The sequence below is a fragment of the Pholis gunnellus genome, assembly GCF_910591455.1.
Source record: "Pholis gunnellus genome assembly, chromosome: 4".
In the NCBI taxonomy this organism is placed as follows: Eukaryota; Metazoa; Chordata; class Actinopteri; order Perciformes; family Pholidae; genus Pholis; species Pholis gunnellus.
This window is the reverse complement of record NC_136530.1, coordinates 4,493,903-4,509,575: the sequence shown is the minus strand read 5'-3', so window position 1 is coordinate 4,509,575 and position 15,673 is coordinate 4,493,903. Positions and strand designations below refer to the sequence as shown.

General features: G+C 44.2%; 1 protein-coding gene across 1 annotated transcript in view; it reads left to right on the top strand.

Annotated features, from left to right (window-relative positions):
* Positions 1 to 15,673, top strand: part of ncanb (neurocan b) — a gene marked incomplete at both ends in the record, with an annotated part of 105,148 nt that overhangs the window by 57,409 nt on the left and 32,066 nt on the right. The window lies entirely within an intron of this gene.

Genomic DNA, 15,673 nt, shown 5'->3' with positions numbered 1-15,673 from the left:
GGCCTCATTTCCAATCATGGTGATTAGATCTGAGTTCTCTCGCCCTCCCAGCTCTCTACATAAACATCAAATGGGATTTTTTTTTCTTTCCTTACATTTCTTTCACAACATTTTCCTGCCTCTATAATTTTTTCCTATAAAATTTCGCTGTCTCTATAATTTTCCTTGACACCCTGCTATCACACTTTGACTCCCCCCCCCAAACCCCAAACCCCAAACCCCTCACCCCTCCTCCAACACATTGCTCCTCAGAGTACAGCGCTGTATTCAAATTGCTCTGCAGTGCAGAGATTGGGGTGAAAACAAGCCAGTAGCCCGCCAGCATTTCTCCCAAATAACACACTTCATTTTTCTGCCTCACTTCCTGACCCCCCTCCCACCATCTCTCTCTCTCTCTCTCTCTCTCTCTCTCTCTCTCTCTCTCTCTCTCTCTCTCTGTCAAAGGCCAATACAATTATTCATACAGAAATTCCTCTGTACTCATGCATAAAATGAAACTTATTCAAGCTCCGACGCTCACTCACCTGAATACTCAAATTTTGTCAAATATGCTCACAAGGGTGTGCACAAAATATATTCTCCTTTTTACTTTCTTTTTTTTGTATGTATAAATATCTTCCTCTCACACAGATCTGGCCTACTACACACACACACACCTGTTTGGGGCCATTTATTTAAAACCAATATGTACCCAAGACTATATGAAGGGCTAATGCATAACTCCTGTTTAAAGAGAAACGCCCCCGCTGGACTTTATTAACTAATTCATCCTCTGAGAACCGCTCTCCTCACATCAGCTCATGTGATTGCGCTTGAAAGATTCATGAGGTTGCGTCTATTAATATCGTCGGCCCCTAACCCACCTCAGTGTGTCTACAGATCTGAGCGACGAGGTCAAAGAGGATGGAAGGGGGAAAGACAGGCTGTGGCTGAGGATAACGCTGGTTTTTATTGTAGATACAGACGGGGCGGTCGAGATATTTGTCAGCTGATCCCTTAACAAGTGAAACTGGGACGCTTAGAGCGAGAGGTATTGTGTGTGATAAAGCTGACTTACAGCCAAGAGTGTAAGAAAAGTGTAAGGCGTAGAAAGGAGGGAAAGCTGCAGATAGATGGGATTCTCAGTGAGCTGCGAGGGTATGTAGAGGAAGACAGATGGATAGGGCCGGTGCTGCCATGCTGCTCCCCACAGGACATCACATTCAGCCCTTCATTAATGATGGAATGGATTCATGTGTTTGGATCCAAATCCTCCCAAGTTCTAGTGCTTACGTCGATGTGTTGTGGAGTTTTACTGCGATTTCTTGGCTGCTACGTTTCCTGCAATGTTAGGGGGGAAAGAACGTGCCGTTATGAACAGTTTGACTGCTCACATGAGGTTCAACAGTACAGACTAGGATAAGAGGGTTGAATAATAGAAATGGGAATTCTGGTATTTACTTAACTCTAACTCTGCTCCTTTTTCTCAGTAAAACACCTCCAGGAACCCGGAGGTTTTGTGTCTGTGTGAAGACGCCTCCTCTAAACCTCATTACCGTTGGGATGCAACCGTCTTTAAAAGTAATATCCCTGGATCTGCTTTACAGCTGCAGTAGTTCATCGATTCCAATTAATAACTGCTTGAACGGCGGGTCAGTCCGGCTGTGTGGCCAAAAACTTAGAATATGTGCAGATGAAGCAAAGTGCAAAGTCTGTAGACGTAAAACTCTGCAGGCAGCTCAACATGTGGCTTAAAGGAATAGTTTCACATTTCGCAGAGTTGTTCCGATACCAGTATGAGAAATGCCTCCAGTATCGCCAAGTATGTGAGTCTATGCAGCAGGCGATCTCACGTGATATCATTCATCAGCTCATTTACGCTTGAGTCACCCGCTACCCGATCTGTACATGCTGCCCAATCGGTACCCTGCATTATGCAATTATCAATAGAGATGGAAAAAAGAAGCAGATGGCTTCGCTTGTTTGCTTCTTTCAATCATCAGCTCTGGAAAAAAGCAGATGGCTGCGTCCGAAATCAATGATGGAAGAGGCTTACGCGTGAGCCATCTTGTGTGCAGTACCGCGGGTGCCTATAGCGCAGAGTGTTACGTTAGCCAGAGCGAGCAAAATGTCAGCAATCTAAGAATATTTTACACCCGAAAATCCCATCAGTTAAACCCAGCGGTGACTCCCGTGATTGGATCAGTACTCGGTATCGGCCGATACGCAAGTTCAGGTAATGGAATCGGCATCAGGAAGGAAACAAAATGGTATCAGAACACCTCAATTATTCGGCTTCTTGCTGAAAACTGCCCCCACAAAGGTTTATTATTATTTATTCCATACACATTCAATATATAAACTGACTTGTAGAAACACCACATTGTAGATATTCACACTTATTTTTTGGTGAAATATTCCTGTTCTCTAAACAGCTAAAGCATCCTGACGGCCATATAACAACACATGACTCAGTGACTCGGATGAACCGCGCGTGAGGCTCGATGTGACAGCGTGTGTGCAAATGTATGTGTCTTTTGTGTAATTGATGACCAGCAGTTTGTCACAGTTTGTCGGCAGCTGAGCAGCTCCTAAAGGGCTCTGATTGGCTGGCTCAGCCAGTATTCACACGCCTCATTAATTCATCCACGCCATCGGGTTCCTCAATCAGCATCGTGATTGGCTGCGCCCTCCCCCACCGCCACAGCCACCCATACTCGTACCACAGTGCCGCCGACACCACCAGCACTGCCTGATTGCAGCTCCTCGGCTCTCAGCTGACTGCAGTAGTCATACTTAGACGTTGTCATTCACAAAAGCAGTCCTGCACACAATAAGAGACACACAAACACACTCAAAACCGGTCAATGCACACATTTCAGTCATGATCTGACACAGAAATTCAGCAACCAAACACAGACACATGGAAGCACACGGACACAACTTCATGCAAATTCAACCTCAAGCGCCTGCAGGTGTGTGCGAGTGTTGCGGTTAAACTCTGGTCACACTGTATAAGAAACGGGGAGACGGTGTAATTTCCCAGTTTTCAATCAGCGGGGACACTCTTGCCTCTCCAAACTCCTCAGGACAATGAGAAACAAAGGACATACTGGCTGCAGAGTTGAATGAGAATGAGCTGCAGGGTGTGTGTGTGTGTGTGTGTGTGTGTGTGTGTGTGTGTGTGTGTGTGTGTGTGTGTGTGTGTGTGTGTGTGTGTGTGTGTGTGTGTGTGTGTGTGACTGCTGCATGCAGTATTTCTCTGGTATAAACACACCTACAGATTAATGAGCTGCTGGCCAAGTTGCAAAGGCTCACCACTCTCTCTTTATCTCTTTTTCTCTCTCACACACACACACACTCACACACACACACCACACACACACACACACACACACACTCACACACTTGCCACCTTGAGTTGACTCATCTTTACTACTCGTCTTTGTAATTTAGTCGTCAGCTGAAGTGTCGGGTACACTGAATGATAATGAATGCATGCATGTGGCTGACATGTGCTTGGTTTAGCATGTGTGTGTGTGTGTGTGTGTGTGTTGTGCTGGATGGAGGCGATGACTCTGTATACACTGGGTGACAGCTGTAAGAGGAAGTGAAGCATATAAAGGCTGGCCATGTAGAAAGCAGGACAAATTGATTTCCCATGAAGACGGGGAACTGGGTTTTACACGGGGGCGGGGGGGGCAGTGTTCCAGAAACACTCACACAACAACACACACATACAGACAAACACCTGCACACACACTTGTTTCATCCAGTATGAATATGGATCACAATATGCTTCATTCACATTAGGGTATGAGAGAGCCCATGCACTCATGCAGCAATGAATACACACATGTGTCCCAGCTCAAAATGGTCCTGTGGAACTGGAATTGTTGGCTAGCTTTGCTTTAGCAACCAATGCTTATATTGATGTAACTCCATGTTGCGCAATGTATGTAAACATTGTCTCTTCCAGTCTGTGTGCCGTAGATTGTTTTGTGTTATTTCGAGGGGAATCTGTCTATATAATAATTAGAATAATATATATTATACTAATATATAATATCTGTACAGAAATAGCTTCTTCTCGCTGATGGTCTTGTGTGCTTATGTAGATCATATCAGCCCGATCTCAATCCCATCGTATCGAGTAGCGCCGCTTGGTCAGTGCCCCTCGGTGTCTGATACCGACGCACCTTTGACCATCTGTATGTCAAGCAGCAGGCTTTCAGCTGACGCCAGTGTAAACCTGTAAGACGGTTAGAGCAACTGACGTGGTTTAAAAAGCAGGAAGGTACGAGGAGGGTGGGGGGGTAAGAGAGGATGGACGGGTCAAACAAACACAGGATGTTCACCCAGGAGACAGCTGTTCGTGTCCCGTATGAAACCAAGCCAATGTTGACTTACAACCTTAGTCGTGTTCAGTAACTTAATGTAAGTAAACTCAAAACTAGCTAAACCTACGTTGTAAGTTTATTTGTATGCATGTAGCAAGCACAAACTTCTCGTATCCTGTGAACACAGAAGTTCTGACCAAGTAGCTTTATTTGCTTTAATAACTGAATGTATAACTATATCACTAATGTAATATCTTTATAGATGTTTGCTTTTTCTTCAGAAACAAGGTAATTGTGATTTTGTCCACAAATATTATTATTATTGGACAGTAATTGAAGTCAAAATCATCAAATATATCAGCCCTTAAACTGGAATCTAACTTTGACTATTAAGCAGGTTCAAAGCAGAAAAATAAATCCTCTTTGCTGGATGTTCGTGATCTTCCTGTCCTTGTGAGGACATGTGAATTCTATATGACGATGTGTAAACAGCCATGAATATACACCCACATGTACACGTACTGCACACGCTTTAGCGACCTTACCATACGGTACAAAGGGGATATTTCTCTTTCTTTCTAATCTCCATGGTAGCGGGCCAGGGTTTTTAAATAAAAAGAAAGCAGAAGATGACTGAGAGGATAAAGTCTTTGACCAGGACTGAGGATGATGGACTGTCAAACAGGCAAATCAGCTGAAAAATAGTAAATCATTTTTCCTTAAGATTTATCAGAGGCCGTGTGTGTTTGGTTCACGAGCCATTTCTTTTCAGAAATAGATTAAAATAGATTCAACATCAGAGCTCCCTCTACTCAGAAACACGTCCTTATATAATTTCACTGTCAGTGATTAATTGATTCTGACAGCACTAAGGAAAAAATAGATAATTCCACTTTACTATTTCCTCTTTAAGTGTGTCAGAAACAGCGACAGGAGGTAGAGAATAGCCTGTCATTCACGCCTCTGGGGAACTGCTCTACTTTAAGAGTAGCGGTATTGTATTTTTTTAAGTGTGTATAAGTAAGAAGTAAGGACCAAGAGATAAGGAAAGGAGGAGGGAAGGAGGGAGGGGAAATATAACAGGGAGGATGCAGGGTCAAAGGGAATGGAAATGTGGAAGAAAGCAACAAGGTCGGAGGATGGGCGGGAAAAGGAAGGAAGAAAAGGAGGAACGGCGAGGGAGAGAAATGTAATAGCATAAGCAATCCATCCAAGAGGTAGACGTGGAGCTCCTCTAAGCTGAGGTGAGGTGTGTTAATGATCACACCCTGGGTGGGTGACAGATAAAGTTGTCAAGGAAGAGGCCAAAAGCCCACACGGCCCGGAGGGACGCTGCCGCCGCTAACACCGAGAGCCCCAGAGGGACACCTGTAAAACCCTCCTGACTCAAAGGAAATTAGCCCAGTAAGAGCCCACGGGGGGGGCAAAGGAGGATAAACTTGCCATTTAGAGAGCTCCAGAGGGAGGGAGAGAAAAGAGAAGGTGACGAGGCTCGGAAGTGACTGAAAAGGAAGTACAGAAGGCGGTGAGGGAAGGAGGGAATGACTGTGGAGAGAAATGAAGAGGAGAAATAATAATCATGGCATGTCTACAAATGCTTTTGATTCTCTGGAACTATTCATTATTTCCGGTTGCTTTAAGTCTTCCACTATCTCCAGTTTCCTTCTCTCTCCTTCTGCAGCGAGACAGAAGTAGTCAGTGAGGCTGTATAATACTGGTGGCACTGCTGCAGCTTGCTTGGCTTCTTCAGTCCCTGGCTTCTTTCTCCATGGCCGCCTCACCCCCCACACCCCCCACACCCCCACCACCCAAATATAAACAGACACTGAAGATGGAGCCAGCGAATAGACACACACACACACACATACACACACACACACGGTGTCAATGAGTGGAGTCAGACTGTCAGAGCTGAGGGCTTGCAGAGCGATGTGAGATGTTGTGACACTTTACCTCATTACATTTTCCCAGGCTGTTAAGAATGTTGCAGAAGTGCTGTCAGCCAAAGCGAAGGACCTGTCTGAAAACATTCTCCGGGCACACACACACACACACACACACACACACACACACCAGGGACACACTCACACAGCCACATTGGAACATGTGAATTGAGATGAATCTTTTGTTGTTTGGGGATTTCATGTCGCTGCGTGACTTTTACAAACGTCTCTGCGACGGGGTTACGGCTCACTTTGCTCGCTCCCTCTCGAGGCACAAGACATTCCGGTAAACCCAGACGATTTGGATTGTCGCCGGCTCCCCGTACGTCGTCGGGTCGCCAAGATGTAATTGCATCTGAGGCTGGTGGTGAGGTATGGCATGTCCTCATCTCATCCTAACGTCTTAGCCAAGTAAGAAGGGGATGAGACATTTTTCTCTGTTTACACCAGAAAACCCCGGGATGAGATGACTTTTCTCCAGACGCTGGATGCTGTGATGGGTTGATCAGCGCCGCCCGGAGCTCTCTGGAGAGCAGCGCAGAGCCTTGGGCTGTTCTACAGCTGCTGTGTAGTCTTGTCTGTTTCCTTTTGTCCCCGCTGATCCCGATGCCTTTGTAATCCACCCGCATCCAAACACAGCTGAAGGCCGGAGACTCTGCAGTAAACTGCGAGCACACAAACACTAAAGCACAGAGAGACACACGTTCAAAGAGAAACACGCAACTCACATATACACGGGTCTATAATATAATATGATATGCAGATATGTACAATGTGTATAACATGTTAGATGAAAGACCTAAAAGAAAAGGCCCACCTTAAAAGTCAGTTTACAAAAGTGTACCTCATTTTATATATTTAGAATATTTTCACCGCTTTACATTGCTGTCAATCAGCCATTTCCAACGGAGATTGTTTTGTTATCTTTGCTCTCTTCAAAGCCACCGGACTCCATTGACAAAAACAGTAATTCAACCTCACAGAACACAGTTTGCTGGTCCCTCGATTGGTTAGTTAGTTAGTGTTATGCTGCTACTTTGGTGTTTTTAAAAAGTGAGTTCATATTCACTTAACCACACTTGTAAATACTCAACAAAGTTAAGTGTGTTGACATTGAAAAAACGCCACAGTAGCTATTGTGGAGTTTTCAATCACATCACAGCTGTTATGGATTGTAGATGCTCAAATTTCCATTTTCCCTAAACCCTTTAAAAGAACGTCTCAACATTTGAAGTTGAGACTGAAAGTTTAGTCTTGGTCTTAAAGAAAGAGCAGCTGACAAAACAACAACCTCAACTCAAGGTCCATTTAGCAGCTCTTCTGTAGCTTTCACACCTCAAGATCATGTGACACGACCAAAAGCTCCAGATCTGTAATACATATCACAGACGGAAGTATCACATTTCTTTAAAATAAATCCATCTGAAGTGGAGATCCAGCGTGGTGAAATGGCAGAATTGTGTAGGATTTCTTTATAACTACTGAATTCAACCCACGTTCCAGGATCATCTTCAAGTATCTCCGAGATTAAGAAGAACATGGAGGGACTTGTATCCCTCTGCGACGCCCACTTTACAGTTTCTCCTCTGAAGATATAGTAATCCTATCATTATTCTACGCTACAGCACTACTGTACCTATTATTGCCAAGAAACGCATGTTCCCCCTCTTTCATATCTTTTAAGTCAACCATTTTGTTTCTTAAGCCTACGCGTTGCAACCAAAAGAGTTATCATTTAACATATGGAAGGTACTTGAAAGTGAAAATCTGAAGATGAACACCTGTTGGACTTAATTCTCAGAGCTCCGATGCTTTGCTGCTCCGACATCTTTCCTCCTGAGGTAGCAGAGGAAGCTAACGTTAGGACGAGGCAGTTAAAGACGGAGAACTCCTGTATCATTATCCAGCTGCTAGCAGGGAAGGATGTCTTAATCGGACAGTTTGATGGTCCTGACTTCAATGCAGTCTTGACGTGTAGTTTGACATGTTTTACAGGCTGTAGCTGTAGACGTTGTAAGTTTAAATGTATTCAGAGTCGCTGTTGTGTTTCTCTTCGTTGACCTTCAAGTCGGCGCAAGTGTGTCGCACTATTAGCGTAAGCTGCGGGGTGTCAACAAAACATGTTTACACATCCAGCAGACTCAGACATTAGCATTCATTTTATGCTTTGTGTTTCTGGCCATGTGGTGAATGTGAGTTGTTGTTGTTGAATCCAGAGGGAAATATCTGGGGTTTTTTTGGCCCTCTGTTTAAACTCATGCAGGTAGCATACAGTTGTGTTTGCGTCGATGAGAGTGGTGAGACTGAACCAGAATATCTATAAGTGGTAGTTCGGTAAACCAAAACAACGAGCTGAAAGGCGCTAAAGGGAACTGCGGAGTCAGGCGCCGAATCTGTGTGTGTGTTCGTCACTACAAGTGACCCGTCTCACGGTGCACATATTCATTTGATCCATCAATAATACATAAATATTGATTAGTGCAGCTTTAAGTTATTGTTGCCCAAAGGGCAGAAAGAGGCTCTTGACCAAAACACTTGGAAGATGGGAGGCAAGAGCACCACTCACACACAATAATTACATTGAGAAACTCTTTCTCTCCCGCACTGCTCACACACACACACACACACAGTCTTTACACAAACAGACGCACGCATTCATATAAACACACACACACATGCAAAAAGAAAAAAATCATTATATGCTCATTAATGCTGCTGTACACACTCCAGCATTATAGTTATTGACACGACCCAACATGGCCAATTGAGCGGGCATGCTGTTTGGACGAGTGGCGGTTCAATAGAAAGGTATCCATCTTTGTAGAAGGGCATGGAAATGTCAATGCCCCTCAGCTAGCAAAAAGGAAGTCAATCATCCAGGGTCTCGCACAATGAAAGATGACAAACACAAAGAGCCTTTCAGCAAAAAAAAAAAACAGCCTTTGTGTGACAAACATTTCCATTTCAAAGCCTCCATTTTACAGGATGTCATGTCAATTTATTTTTACATAATGTCCGCTGTGGTTCGGAGGCAATTAGGCGAATTTAGAAAAAAGAGTGACCAGATCTGTCACTGCTGTTGGTTGATAAGGGGGGGGGGGAGTGCTGGAGTGCTTCTGTATGTGTATGTGTGTGTGTGTGTGTCATACAGAGTGATCAAGCGTACGCTTGCATGAATGTGCGTTTTTCTTCTCTTGTAGCTCACACAAAAAGAAAGTCTTCCTCTGCCGCATTAACGTTGTCCCTCCGTGCCCTCCATACCACCCTGTCAGGTGTGAAGTCTCCAGGTGGCATTTGCTGGTTCAAAGGTTCTCTGTGTAATTGATCAGACTGCTGTTTGATCTGTACGGCTGGCATTTAGTCTACAGAAGAAAAATGTGCTTTTCCGGCTTTCAGATGCACCGTGCCTGCCACCTACAGAAGTTTGGTGGGGATGGATGATATACGGCGTATAATGAGATTTCCCTCGCTCACTCCTGTCTACTTTAATATATACATGTGTGTGTGTGTGTAGCAACATCATCATACAGAATCAAGTCAAGTAGGAGAATGTTTTTAGGCTTTTGAAAAGAGTATTTTGATGCTAAATCATACGTATGTCGACCAAAACTCAAATGGTCGGATCTGAATACATACAATCCCAGAACGAGTAACAATGGACCCGCCCTTTAACGCAGCACTTTTCATCAGGCTTATTCACAATTTGCCGAAGTCATTTCATCTGAGTTACTTTTGCAGAAACAAGACTCTCAGTTCTCCTCAAATATTAAATAGCTCTAAAATAAGTAAAGAGTCACACGTAGTGCTGAATTTCACGGCTCCCAGCGCTCTTATAAACAGCTATTAGGTTGTCAGGCAAATGGCTGCAATCTTGACCTTTGATATGGATGTTCGTAGTAGTTTTGACATTCAAAATGGGCAGCTGGCATCTGTACTTTCTCTGGAGCTAAACACAGGAACACTTAATATCACAGTCAGAGTGAACCTCTTAGAACCCGTGCAGAGGAAATTGTAGCTATTTTTGTGTCAAAGCCAACAAATGCCAAGTAAAAAATACCTCAAATGCTTCTCGCTCTAACATGTGCTTTTATTTGATGTTGTGGGTGAATATTTATGAGTGTTTGGAGGAGAGAATAGAAAATTTGCAAAACAACTCACTGCTGCGAAATCAAAAAGATGACCAAAAGAAGTCCGACGTTATTCAGGTCATTGTAATGAGCTGTGGAGGACAGATGAGGACACAGACAAGTCAAGCCTTTCTCTCTGCAAATAAAAACCCAAGTAGCATCAAGCTCCTGGGATACGTACAGTGACCTCTGACCTAATTTCACTGAAACAATAATGTTCAGATTTCTTTTAAATATCACAATAAATACAAAGTATCAAAAAGGATCAACAACAAGCATAGTAATCAATGACAGAGCAGCACTTTAAGGATAAGTAATAGAAACGTTTCACCGCCATTCGTGTCCCATATGAAACAAAAGGCCGGCGTTGACTTATTTTAATGTAAAGTTGAGCATTAAATACGGAATTTGTTATGTAACAAACATACTTATTTTGAGCCAAACCATGATCTTCTACTCAACCTAACGGAGAACAGAGACTGTTTGTGCCGCTAAGCACGGATTGTAACCTCGCTATTGTTGCAGAGATCTCTACCAAACAAAGATGTTTTCTATATGATATAGAATATGATGTGTAGGCCAAGACATTGCTGCCACACGGCAATATCTAATTTATTCTCACAACAATTGCACCTCCCGTAATAGCATCTTGAAACATTTTATATGAAATGTTCAGCCCTATTATTTGTATGTATTGTCTATTATGAATGTAACTCTGAAAAACAAAGAAATACAGAAAACTCTCGTGTTCACGTGTGACCCGATCACTCACAGTAAGAAGCTGATAACGACATGTTCCAGGCTTATGAATTGATGTTTATAGATAGTCCTCACTTGATCACTAAAATGCAAGAATGATGTGCGTCTTTAAACTGTCAATTGTAGACTTAATAATCGTAACAGTCCAGTTTCATGTCGGAATTTATGGATTTCTGCTCGTTGTAACTTTAATGAAAAGATTTGTTCAATCTTCGGCAGAGACGGAATTTCATCACGTCTCATGCTACTCAATTGACACCTTAAAAGCCTTCAGATCCATTGAGCTGTGCTTTTATGTTGTCATTTGTGTCTAAAGTGTGTCTTTTAATTAATCCATAGCCCTCTCAGGATTCTCTAATACTCACTTAGAGTCCCGATATGTGATTTAAAGTTAATACGTGCTATCTGGAGATGAAGAAGCCTCTTAAATCCTCTTGTCCGGATGCTGCCTCATTATTTGAGCACAGGATGTTTTCCACCTCCACCAGTGTGAAGGCAAATAGACTCTAGGTAATGAGTTTGTTATTATCTTGGAGAGTTGACAAAGTTTGTCCTTTTAAAAAAAAAAATCACATCCTACTTCCTACAACCAGCAGAAGGATTGGGACGTTCCCTCTCTTGCAGGTATATAACCATGACCTACTTTTTATGGCAGAGTTATTAGACCTTTAAAATAATATACCATGTTTTAATGCGTGCCAGACCTTGGCTGAGATATTGATTCCTCTCTCCAAGCTTTTATTACCCTCTGAGTGGACTCTCTATCTCTCTCTCTGGACTCTTCCTGGCTTAACCCACAAGGATTCATAGCCATGAAAATGCTGATTGCTGTTGAGGTCTCGTTTAGAAAACGGAGAAAGAGCTGTTTACTTTTCATTTGGCCCGCTCTCAAACGCCTCGGCAGGGGCATAAAATGAAAGTGTAAATCTCCCCGTTGTAAAGTAGAAAAGGACCAAATTCAGAAAGGGAAGGACGAGAGCGTCGGGGAGGACGGGGAAGGTGACGGAGTTGATCTTGGTCTGAACGTAGCTCTGGACGAACAGTTAATAGACATTTTATTTGGTCTATTGAACTGACATTGATCCCAAAAGGGAAACGGGGGAAAGCTGACCCAGAGCCTTCTCTCACCCTTCTCTCTCTCTCGCTCTCTCTCGCTCTCTCTGTCTCTTTTCAATTATTCATACCCTGGTCTCGACACATGCCTGCAGTAAGCCTCCGGATACTCTGTCAACCGACACCACCCCCGGTTTGTCTGACTGCCGTCTCACTATCCTCCCCCGTATTCCTCTATCTCCATTTCCCCATCCTCCGTCCTCTCACTCGCCAGCTATCCTCGGATACACACACACACACACACACACACACACACACACACACACACACAGATAGCGAGGCGGGGATAAACAACAAGAACAGGTTACATATTTATCCTGTAATCAAACATTCCCTTTTCCAAACTATGTATTTTTCAATCAGCGGTGAACCAAATTGAATCCCCAATTTCGTATTTGTGTCTCCTCTGCCATTATGTTGGCCACATCAACTTTTTTTCACACTCATTGACTGCCTTCGCCCGACCGATTCCAACGAACAACGCTGGCTTAAAGAAAAGCCGGATATGTGTCGCTAGTGCTTTAGCTGCCCTTCGGCCATGACCACGGTGGCTGGCACGTGTTTATCCCTCCATCCGATGCTCTGCCAGCAGATAAGTGGAGCGCTGCTCTCCTTGACTCCCTGGAGACTGAACTAGTGCCCGGGCCTGTTTTTGTTGTACTGGGGAGCGAGCCAGAGAGTCGTGAACACACACACACACATAAGAATGCACAAATACAAAACACACACACACACACACACACGCTGCCACCTGCTTACGTTGGATGGTTCCCCCATTAAGCCAGTTGAGCAGAGTGGAGGTTGAGTGGGCTTTGAGTGGACGGGCCCGCTGCGCTCTGGCCCTCAACGCTCCGCTTGAGTCGAGGTGAGGTCGACACCGACCGTCACTGAGGAACAATGTGTTGTCTCCGCCGTATGGTACACAAGGGTAACAATACAGATTTATGAGCATGGATCCCCACTCCACTCAAGAAATGTTCAGCTTGTTGGTACTCAGGTTAAACCTGAGTGTGACGTGTGTTCGTGTGGGCGTGATTTTAGTTTAGAGGCCAGTCGTTGTCCGCTATGCAACTTAAACAAACAGAGGGAGAGTCCCATGATTTGTGACGGACTAATGCATGCTTTGATTCAAAGTATTTGTGATGCCTCAGAAACAAACATAATCTGGGAGAAAATACCAGGCTAAGATAAGTTAATGTCTCCAGTTGCCAATCAGCCCAGATGAGTTTTTAGTGAAACCTACCATGCCTCAATCTGAAGCCACGGTTTGTTCCTCGACTGTTAATCTCGCGTTTGCCAGAGCTCCATTGTATCAAGCTCAAAGAGGCCGGATTAGTTGTGAGTAAAAATGCCCATCTTACAGAATCAAGTATCAAGGATCAGTTTGGTATCCATTGACCACCAATCAGTTTACGGCAGCGTCCAGCGTCTAGAGTATCACTGTGTTGGTTCCAATGTCAGATAATGTCCACCTGCCCGCTGTAGCCCCTCTAATAGCTGATGTTCAGAGTTGTACTTTATTGACCCCGGTGCTCCTAAAATCCAGGGGGTTCCTCCGCTCCTCCGCCCGGTGCTGTAGTGCTTAATGAGGCCAGATGCTGGCTCGTATCAGGGCCCGGTAGCTGTTCTGGCAACCTGCTCATCTGTTGGTCCGCAGTGTAGAGGGAGCCATTCATCATACAGCCTATTTTTAATTACATGGAGTTCCTCAGAGGTTAATTCAGGGTTCTGTGTTCATGTAGTCATATTTAATATGGATTGTTTTGGGTCATATTAAGTCTGTTTCAACCACCAATACGTGTTATATGCACCGGAAAAACACTTACGTTGGTCCGTATCACATTTATTGTAAAGAAAACACCTGCAGGCGGCTTCATTTCCTCAGACAGGTTTCTATGAGTCGATGCCCGGTTGGGCTGTTTGTCCTTTACCTTCAACACCACACCATTTAACACCATTAACTGAGCGTGGCCTCTCTTCACTGCCAAGCGCCTTTGGAGACTGGGGCCCTCTTGTTGGATGGCGGTTAACTGTCACAATTGGCCAATAATCCTGCAGAGTAATGTTTTCACTCAGTGGTGATTGCAGAGTCTTAATGGTGAATTAAAACTTCAATGATCTCAAATGACCTTATGTTACGCTGTAATAAAGGCCCATGATGTGTATGGCTGTGTGTCTGGCACAGGACACCTCATGCAGTTCATTGTTATTACACCCTTTCCTTCAGTTACCACTGGCTTTATCAATAATGTTTCAGTCTGCCTACAACGGTTTCCTGTGGGGCTGATGGTTCACTTTTACACCGTAACAGACTTCAGCTTCTATCTTTCTATCTTTCCACTGCTGAATCAGTTTTACATCCCGGATATACCCTTCAAACACAACATAGACACTTCTGTCTGCTTCTCTCTGAAATCAACGTTTTGTTTTTCCAAAAACAAGATCATATTTATTCAGGGAGTGCAGTTAGTGACAGTGTGGGCTCTGTGGTGGCTCTGACAGCTTGATCGAGTAGCAGCAGGGGGGGGGGGGGGGCGAGGCTTAGCGAAGGATCAATTGTAAACCACTTTGTGCTGCATTCTGTGCATGAAAGTTGCGCGATAAAGCCAATTCATTCATTCAGTGTATTGCGTTTTTCTGGCCCTTAAAAATTTGGATCAGCCCTCCGCTTGATGTCGCATCATCTGAACCAGACTTAAGACTCATTTTCTGCAGAGGGGCATGTGTGCGGCTCTCTTGCTATCCCCGCTGTGTTTGTCAACTCTCTTTTTATATATATTTTATTTTTCCACCCTATCATGAGTCAGACAAATACACAACGATACCCTGAACAAACACGAATGCCATCTCGTTCCGACTCCTCTGGGTCTCTACCTCCTGCATCAAATTCAGCCTTTAATATCAGCCGGCCCAGAGCAGAGCACAAGCAATGAAGCTGTCATGCTGTTTTATCCAAACAGACTCCTCCGCCCCGAATGCTGTCTGCCTGCAAAGCCTCTGTAATCCAACCCTGAAACTAGCCAACTTCCCGCAGTCGCGGCATCACCTCTCCCCATGTTTTCATTACCTCTCCTTCATTCAGGATGTTTTTGAGCATCTCTATAACCCAGAAATCCTTCTTCACTCCCTCTCCTCTCAGTTCACTTTCCCCTCCCTTCCTCTCCCATGACCTCTCTCCAAGCCCCCAAGGGACTCACTCCGTTGTTGTGATGGCAGAGGATTGCGGATCACCAGCTGCAGTTTTAATGATTTTGCCTCCAGGCACAGATCAGCCGGAGAAATACAGTTACCATTTTTCAACAGATTGGGAACTTTCACCCCTGCGACGCCTCTGCGAAATATGTGTGCATATGTGTGAATATGCATGCGAGTGTGCACGTTGCGCGCAAACATTTGGACTTCATGTTGATAT